The sequence below is a fragment of the Callorhinchus milii genome, unplaced genomic scaffold (genome assembly GCF_018977255.1).
Source record: "Callorhinchus milii isolate IMCB2004 unplaced genomic scaffold, IMCB_Cmil_1.0 Scaffold5, whole genome shotgun sequence".
Taxonomy (NCBI): domain Eukaryota; kingdom Metazoa; phylum Chordata; class Chondrichthyes; order Chimaeriformes; family Callorhinchidae; genus Callorhinchus; species Callorhinchus milii.
Window position 1 is genome coordinate 24,241,995 of NW_024704746.1, and position 10,496 is coordinate 24,252,490.

Sequence of the window (10,496 nt, forward strand, 5' to 3'; positions counted from 1 at the left end):
ATAGAGGAAAAAAAAGCAGTCTAATTCCTTAACACAGATATAATGGTAGATAATTTCTATTTCAGTTCTGGTAGATACACTGAACTTCAGATTTACATTCCATAGTAGGAGCCTATCAGTGGGAAGGCTAGTGATCCAGGCTCTGATGAATGGTCAAAGAATTGACTTCTTGGATTTATCATTTGTTGCAGGAAACCTAAAAGAACATACCTACGAGGTTGCTTTTCCATTTTTTTTCTTTTGGTTAGTGCTGTCCGATTAAATACTAGTAATAATAATAATAATAATAATAATCCTTGCATTTGATATAGCGCTTTTCACGTCGGGAGGACGTCCCAAAGCGCTTCACAGAACACACTGTAAAGTGAATTGACTGTATATTTGTGGGCGAACGCGGCAGCCAATTGCGCACAGCAATGTCCCACAAACAGTCGTAGATTGAAAATGACCAATTTATTATTGTTTTTGTTTTTTGGAGGATTATTATTAGGCTCTGTGTGGAGTAAGGAAACTTGCCCAAGGTTTCGCCCTCTGCCTGGAATTGAACTCAGGTCTCTCGCTTGCAAAGCGAGTGCTCTAACCACTGAGCTACAGGACTCCACAATCATAGTAAAATCATTCATGGTTTCAGTTTCTTACAGCTATGAGCAATTGGAAAATTGCAGAATGGAAAGACTCAAGTGTCCTGCAATGAGTTCCTGGTATAAGCTGGACAGTCTTGAGAATGCGCTTTAATTTCTTCAGAGGAAGAGAAACATCAATGGTTGAGTAAATCTAAGTCCATTTGCTCTATTGCTTGATATTCCTCCTTCAAGAGGGGCATTATTAGGGATCTTGGAAAAGTTCAACTGTACACTTGATCGTGGAAATGGTCTATAGTGTGGGAAGAGTTAGAAGACGGAAATACTGGAAAGTTTAGGATCTTGGAGTCTGAATGATAGGGACATTGGGAGGCAGGAATGGAACCCGGCTGGGAAGTTGGGACACAAGAATGCTCTGAGGTTGGGAGGCAAGAATGTAGGGAATCTGGGAGTTGAGAGACAGGAATATAGAGTATCTAAAAAGCTGTTGGAAAATCTCACAGACCAAACAAAATAAAGGCATTGATGATTTTATAGGGACTGTTTTGTTCAAAGAAACATTACATGACAGAAATGCATGAACCACTTGGCGATTGCTACTGTAGCAAGCTGCCATGGAGTCTGCCATCATTTTCACAATACTATATTTAAACAGATTGAAAGATAAAAATCAAGGTCACAATGTTCAAAAACATTAGTACTGTGGTACACAAAGTATGTGACCACCCTCAATGCTGATGCCCTCTGAATTGGTCCTGTGTTTATAACCATCATTTTCTTCCATCTGGCAAGATGATACTTGGGAATTACCAGGGATTAAAGTCAATTTCACATAATATATAAGATTGAACTAGAATTAAAATATAGATCTCGGCCAGAAACCCTACTTAATTCATACTTGACAAACTTGATCAGATTGGGCTGAAACTAATCTGCATTGTCGTCCGGCCTTGAATAAACAGGAATTTTCACTTGGCTGAAACCTGCAGGTAATCTTTATATTCACTCACTCACTGGGTTCTGTGAGAATCTGGCATTGACTTCAATGGGTTTGAGGCAGTTCAAATAGAACTAAATATCTAAACTGAAACAGGGCATTAATCGTATCAGAGTTTTAAGAGGTAACATCTCGCTATCAACTCTCTTTAAATTTAGGTGGTATTAAAGGTTGACTCCATTCCTGGAGTTAATAACACCAACACTTTTGAATCTGCTTGGTTTTGGTACTTGAGGCAGTTTATGTTGTAGTATCTGCAGCAAGAAGAATCTCTATAATGCCTCTGCAAGAAGCCATCTTAATTATGGTCCAGATATCTTATTTAATAAAACATGTTTTTAATTGTGGGCAAGATTGCTGATGCAAATGGCGCCAACACTAAATAAAGGGGAAAGTTTGCTTGAAGGCTTTATTTTGACAATTTTGTATGCTAACTAACATAATGGAGTAGAGGGGGGAAAAAAGAACATTTTACTCTAGCATTTGCCCCTCAGCATCAACATTAGCTGGTTCTAGTACTGTCAAAGGGTGGTCTGACCAGGCCAAGGAAAAAATAATTGAAAAGAAAATTATATATTTTAATGGGTTCACTGTGTCCATGATAAACTATTTTACGAACTTTCCCTTTGCAAATCTGTAAATCACTTCAAAAAGCACCAATGTGCCACTTGTTTGGGGTTTCATCAAAATGAAAATAACACACAGCCCGACTTCCTCCCCCATACAAAGCTAGATTTGCCAAACACGTTCACTTGAACACAGTGCTCCCTTTGAATTTAGCCATGAAACAAATCAGTGACCTTCAAACAGAACTCACACAGAAACTACACCTTATTACTGCTCTCAGAGAGACTTCAGTAAACATGGAAAAGGGGGCAGTCAATTCAGAGCGCGGGACACTGCTATTGTGGTAGTGCTGAGGTTACATTTTTACCTTTTAATTTAAGCACAATTACAAAAATGATTCCCTCTGCTCTAATTCAACCTTCAATTACAAGAGAAAGGAAATAACTCGTAATTCCAGAAGGGGTCATTGCTGAGCAAAATGGTTCCTCATGTTCTGAGACTGACTTTAATGAACATTATAGGAACACCATAAACCTAGGTGATCAATTACACCAGCAACTATGCTAGCCAGGAAAACAATTTACATACCTTAGATATCTTCTGGGAAGCAACTTAGGGACGTTGACCTTCAACCTCTTAAAACATCCGAGTCTGCTTGAAGTGACAAGAAAAAGACTAGAAGTGCAGAAAAAAAACTTCTTGGTTTACATTCTCATTTGATCCCAATTTGTACATCCGTTGTTTAGCTAATGTGTTACCTCCTGAACTATTCTCAAAGGTAGAACAGGCAGTTTCACTTATGCCATAGACATAGGTAAGAGAAGGTTGCCTGTCTTGGGCATCGCAGAATGATCCTAGGTTATGTTCAGGTAAGAGCTCAGGTACACATTTTAGTTTGTCCTTTTATTTCTAATATGTGGAAAATTCTATGTACACCAAACATTTGCAAAATGCCATTTTTTGTTATTAATCAATGCCTAATCCAGCAACAAGTTTAAGCACTCAAAGGATGGTTGCTATTCCAGTCAGATATTCACAGGATCAATGTTATTCAAACTGAACAGCTTGTTACTATAATAAAAATAAAAGTTGATGCAAATGTTGATGTTTAGACGTCACCAGCTCATGTAGTAAATACATCAAGATCGTATTTGCAAGCATAAAAATGACATATTGATGCATAACATTAACAACTCTTATTCTGAACTGTATGGGGAACTTTGGCTGTAAATTTTAACATGTTTTCTCAAAATTAGGGAGTAGAATACAAGTTTGTATCTGTGACTCTCTATACGGTGAATGCATGATACATATATTATTATATTACATTATAGCTGTGTGATACTCTCCTGCTATCTGAGCCGCTGAGCCCTTTGACTTACTGCACTGTGATTCCATTTTATTTATAATCAATGTACCTACATGTGTTAAACCTATATTTTTATAAACCTCACAAACATTTTGTCATTTTAATATGTATTAGATTTGTTTCATCCACATTGCAAAACTGTAACATCTAATAATAATAATCCTTGCATTTGATATAGCGCTTTTCACGTCGGGAGGACGTCCCAAAGCGCTTCACAGAACACATTGTAAAGTGAATTGACTGTATATTTGTGGGCGAACGCGGCAGCCAATTGCACACAGCAATGTCCCACAAACAGTCGTAGACTGAAAATGACCAATTAATTATTGTTTTGTTTTGGAGGGATTATTATTAGGCTCTGTGTGGAGTAAGGAAACTTGCCCAAGGTTTCGCCCTCTGCTGGGAATTGAACTCAGGTCTCTCACTTGCAAAGCGAGTGCTCTAACCCCTGAGCTACAGGACTCCATCTCTGCATTTAATCTGTTTAAAGCGCTCTGAGACGCCATCCGGGGTGGAGGGCGCTATATAAGTCCAAGTTGTTGTTGTTGTACCACTGTATATTGCAAGAAAAAATGTTCAACATGACTGAATCTAAATTAATACTATAACCCAATATTTGGTATTTCCTCAGTATTTGTACTGTCCCATATAAAAGGCCATAGCAAACCTCTACAATTCTGGATCATCATTAGAACTCCAGCTATAGCTTTGGCAGCTGTCTGTTTAATAATGTATGTCCTGCAACTATGGGAGTTGAAAACACAACGAGCTCACTATCTACAGTGCAAAGGTCTCGTCACAGATACGGAAACAAGTTATTCGCTGGAACAGCGATGACTAATTGCATACAGCAGAAACTAACAAAAATATTTGTACAGTATATAAATATTGTATACTGTAATTTAGTTTTCTTTTTTCCACCTTCCATCCTCGTTTCTCCTCCTCCCTTTCTCATTGCTATTCCCCAGGCTAACAACAACAACAAATTACATTTATATAATGCCTTTTGCGTCGGGAGGGCATCCCAAAGTGTTGGCTAAAGGGCAGATGGACCCAGGAGAGGTGCGTAAGAGCTGTAACTGAGGGGTAAACAGTGGGGAATCCTTCCTCGTTTTATTTTACCCCCTTCCTCTGTGTGTGTCAGAGAACAAAAAATTGTACCTCTTTATTTCTCTGTCCCCGCAACAAATCACTATCTGGTACAGAAAACAAAGTTATTCGGCTTCATTGTATACAATTAATAGTTTTATGTAAAACAAAATCACTTTACAAAAAATGTTTTTGTGCTCAGCGGATTAGAACTTCAGTCTTTGCCTTGTGATAAAGAAAATGGATACTATTACATTCACAGTCAGGTCAATCATTTTAAATTGGCTAATTTAGGTGAAATGCCGAGCTCAGGGGTGAGCTGAACGCCTCCAGAAATCCCAGATTTGCAGCTTGACTTGCCATCATGGCCTAAAGCACTTGTAAATCAGATTCAATTCCCTAGAACAAGCATCGAGATATCATTGGCTGGGACCATAAACACAGCTGAATGGACCACCCAAGGTGGAGGCCCTGACAGCTGCCTTTTTTCTTGTGGTCCCTGTAGCCAGCACACAATTTGCTCAGTGTGCTTTTCTGTTATCCTCGTTTTGTGATGCTCATACACATAAACTCTGTACTGAGCTGGGTGGAAATCAAAGTCCATGGAAGGGAAGAGCACAGGCAAGCCTTGGCGTCCGTGTCAGAGACATCAAAGCTTGCGTTTTTTGGGCAAACATCTGTTTATCCCATATATTTGAAGGTCAGGGACAGAAATATCAGTTCATTTATTTTAACAGCATTTGATTTCATACATAAAGTGAAATAGAATACAATCCTGTATTTTTAATCTGCTACATAAAACTGTACAACCTTCCAGTAAAGAATAGGTGTTTTTTCTGCAACGTTAGATCATTTTGATTTTCTTTCCACGTACAAAATGCTGTACCCATAATAATCCTTGCATTTGAAATAGCGGTTTATCACAACTTTGAAATATCTTAAAAAGAGCTTCAATGAATATACCGTCAAGTGTATATACTGTATATTTTTTGGGCGTAACACGGCAGCCAATTACGCACAGCAATGTACCAATGCACCATTCCCCACCTGCCCCACCGCCACTCTGTGACCCTTCTCATTCCCACATTAGGAGGTACATGAGGGCAGTTGATGTTCCCTCTGGCACTCCCCCTGCAGAAAAGAAAGCCTCTTCCCTTCTCTCAGTGATGCCCCTGACTCATCTGAGGAAATCCCCAGGGTAGGACAGAGGTTAACCACCGGCAGATCATGCTTTGAATCGGACTGTAGGATCATTTTGTGCAGGCGCCGCGAGTCATTGAAATATAAATGTACACAATATTTTCTTTTCAAATTGCCTTAAATTAAGAGGTCAGCAGGACCTTTTGGAATCTCTCCCCTAACTATTTGAGAATTCCCAATGGAAAGGAGAGAAACAGGAGTGAAAAAAGTAGAATGGGTCGGTATAAGAGAGAAAGAAAATGAAGAATAAAAATTAAATATGAGAGGGTGGAAACAAATTGTAAAGGGTCAATTGCAGTTACATTGTCCATTTGCACACACTATAAAAGTTGCACCTTTAAGAGCAATGGTTATTTTTAAAAATAGATTCTATTATTTTAAACATTTTTAAAAATAGTAAAAAATATTTTGTATGCAAGTTGTTGTTCAAAATGCCTGAAAACAGTAGTGGGATATATACAGTGTGGGGCATTTATGCAGATTTTTGCTCATGGGTGGTGCCATTTTTTTTCTAAAGAACAATTCCCAAAAACCAACAAGTTCTGTCATCAGGATGCACATTGGCCAAGTTAGAATGTTCACGTAGTAACATGAAATAGCCCAATCTGGTCACATTTTAGTTATGAATTATCGGTCACACGAAGCAGAACATAAACATTTTAGAAACAGCAAATGGGGTACGGTTATGTCAGCTTCATACAGTATCACCTTCTCACCTTACAGCACCTTACTTGTTAAAAATTCTGTACATCAGTTGCAAGTTAACACCCAGAGGAGAAAAAAAACGACATGTGAAGAAAATAAATCCCAAACAATAAATATTGAATAGATCAAATGCAGTATGTGACAGACCTTTGTGTGTAAGATCTGTGCCTCACAATTTATGTCAAAATGTACATGCCTCTAGGGAACAGTTCAAATGGGAGGAGATACAATGCTAAATAGACTGGAAGATTTCCACCAAGTGGCAGAGTTTGGATGCAGCCTTGTTCTTGCTTTTAAAACAAACAGGGACCGAGGCCACCCAAAAACCCCTCACCAGGGAACAACCTTTAACCCATCTCAGGATGGTGCCTGCATCGTTGGAACTCCACACTTAATGTAACAGCAAATAAAATCCAATAAGAGCTCTGTCGATAGCACAGTACCAACAGTGATAGACATCCCTAAGGGAAGCCTTCTGTTGCAAGTTACTGCTTGGGGACGTTTAGGGTTGGGAGGCCAATTTCCTGCCAGTGACGCTGTGGTCTCTTGGGTGGTTTCGAGAGCCAGCTTCAACAGCCGTATCAGCTTTTCAGACAACAGCATATAAATCCTCTCTCTTTAGCCCGAGGGAGTGTATAAACAGCTCAGAAAGGGAACTTAATGAACTCTGATTCAGTTCTGGGTGACCTAGAAAATGGTGGTTATCAGGCAATGCCAAACAAAATTGACCTTGGATATCTGTGGTTACTAGTGGTGGTCTGAGACTCAAACATACTGCTGACTGCTACTGGCATTTGTCACCATTACCCCCTAAGACGTATAATGCTGTGTCAGTCAGTCAGTCAGTTAGTCAGACAGAGACTTTCATTTTAAACATTCAGTTGTTATGATAGTTCTATCTACACTGTTGGGAGTACCGTTTTACAACTTTTTTTATTTCTCTGTTTTATTTCATGTTTTGAAGTTTGTGATCCACACTGTATTGAATTTTTCACTTATAGTTCACAACTTCTACTTATATAATTTCATGACATTATTACAGTGATACTATCCTAATTGGGCTTTTAATAGATTCATGAATTCTTCTACCTAGTTTTGTCAGATGTAAAGCTTGGCTGAACTAAAGGGACAAGACAATATAGATCATGACAAGGCTATTTCAACTTGTCCAGAATAGTAGAACCAGAGAACACGGCCTGCGACTGAAGGGGGTAAATTCAGAACGAATCTACGCAAACACTATGTCAGTGAGCAAATACTAAACCTGTGGAACAGGTTCCCTAGAGAGACGGTTGAAGCAGGAAATGTTGATTCTTTGAAACACAGATTAGATTGTTTTCTTTTAGGAAATAACATGATGGGATACAATACTTATGTAGTCTGGGACATATATGCATGCGACTGCCAGGAAGGTAGAATGAGAACTAGATGAACCTTGGTCTTTTTTTCGTCTAGCATTTCTTATGTTCTTACGTAACTTCTGATCTCTAGCTACTGCAACTGGCAACAACTCTTGATGATACAATAGCCTAAGAAAGTAGCACTGTGTAATTAATCACTTAACTATTTTGGTAATATAAGATCTAATACAACATAGTTTAATTTTCTATTTCAAGTCTCTGGAACCACAATATAAAATAGCAGAAGCCAGATTGTGGTGTGACATTAGACCATAGAATCCTGATGTTTACCAATTTGGCACTAGGACTCATGTGCAGGCTATCAGATAGCAGATAATTTATTTTATTTTGGGTAAGAATTATGGGTACATTATGCAAGTATGGTCGTGTGCAAACCATCATCGCCATCAATTACATTTTTCTTTAATTCAGAATATAGAAAAAAAATCCCTTATTCCTTAGTACATTCCATTCTTCAATTATCGTCGTTCCTTAATTCAGGAATGGAATGTTTTTCAGATACATAGCCCACATTTTCCCCTCCTGTGTCAAACCAAAGCCGAAATGTTTACAAAGTCCATGATGATGCGATTTACCCGGAATTTTTAACAATGGTCTTAATATCGAAGCGTGGAATTCTCATATGATAGGTCACTAGAAAAGATCACTAACATCAAGTACAGACCAGGTATACCTTGGAAACTTACACCATCACATTGAGGCCTTCCTTTTAAACTTAATAAATGTAAAAGATTGAACCACAACAAACACAGTGTCTGGCACAGTTCAAACGTAGTCTCTGGCCAGTTGTAGATGTGTAGCAGGGGTTTGGAGCAAGGCTGTTTCAGGAACTCATTAAACGGCATGAAGAATCTCCAATCTGGTGACACCTCCTCTTTAAGAATTACACCTTGGTAGAGATTGTAGATGTGTGATTTAGATGTGTGTCTGGGTTTGATGGCAACATAAAAATGGAGCGAGTTGGATAGTTATTTGTTTTAGGGCTAATGGTGGGCAGTTTTGGGAGCACCCCTCAGTGCATGGAATGGCTTCAGGATGGTAAGTGTTAAGGCTATCTCTGCCAGAGCCTGCTACTTCGTGGGTGGTCTGGATCTGAAAATCACACACTGCAGTTTTTGTTTGTGTTTTGTGAGGATGGAAGGGCGGGGGGGGGAGTGGAGAAGGGGGAAGGGGGGGGGGGATAAAGGGAGAAGAGGAAGTGGAAAAGGGGGGGAGAAAATGAGGGAGATGGAGGGGAAGGAAAAGAGGCTGGATATATACAATAGAATCAGGGGCATATTGGACTTCTGTAACATGATAGATATATCAGAGAGTTATAGTGAGCATTAATGGTATAGTATATCAGAAAGTGTTGTAGCATGTAGTATAGGTTATATTATTACGTCTTGAAGACTTCTAAAAGCGCTTCACAGAATATTGTAAAGTTCAGTGACTATTTTGTAGGCGAAACGCGCCAGCCAATTGTGCACAGCAGTGTCCAACAAACGGACATGGATTGAGGACTAAGGTATTATTATTTTTATGTTTTCTTGAAGGGATTATTATCCCTGGAAAAGCGATCCGCCAAACAACTAATAACCAGGTTCCTACTTACTGCTGGGTAAACAGGGGCGTGGAGTAAGGAAACTTGCCTAAGGTTTGTAAATAATTCCCCTCTTATAACGTTTAAAATAGGTTGGTAATTCAGTAAGAATACACCAACCCTGTAATGAATTCTAAATCAGCAGCCAGACTGCACCCTTAAATTAAAAGCCGTATTCGATTACAGCACAGAGTCAAAATTCCCATTGTGCTTTCAACGGTTGCATACCAATCCTGTCTGCATGCCTATGTGAGGCTGAGCATAACATACTAAACCTACCATAACATACATTTTCATTCGGGCTTGCTTCAGTAAGCTCTGTACCCAGCGGTCCAAGAAATTACAGCAGATAAATCACCATATAAATAATTTTCTACAATACATTCTTGCTATCCCCAATTAAAATTCAAACATCACACCGAGAGAACATACTGTATTAATCCGCCACCTCTATTTTTGTATAAAGTGTAGGACAGCGTTGACCCCAGGTTGTGCCTCAGAGTGAGTTTGCTCCCTAACTGGATTTAACCTTCCTTAATAATAAGTCACATCAAAAAGGATAGAAAAAGAATATCTCTTACCCAAGGCCTCTTTGGATCTAGAGTTCATTGCTGCCCTAATACCCAATTCATATTTCTCATTTCACACAACTATTCCAGTCTGACAGACGTGTACTGGGGTGGGGGGTGGGGGAGAGCATAGTCCGGGGGGCCATAGTCCAAGGGTACAGATGTGAAAGGCGCTATACAAATGTAATTTTTTTTGTTGTTGTACTGGTCATGTATCTAGCTCCAACCATCCTAGACAGAAATCCTCAGGACTATTAAGTACCATAACTGGTCTCACGTCCCCATATACATACCTGGATAGCCACGAGGCAAGTAGTGATCACCTGAAACATGTAAGCTTGCTTGTTTGCAGTGAGGTCTTTGCAGAATTTACAGAATTTGCAGAATTTACCTCAATCCTGTCCATCGCAAGCATA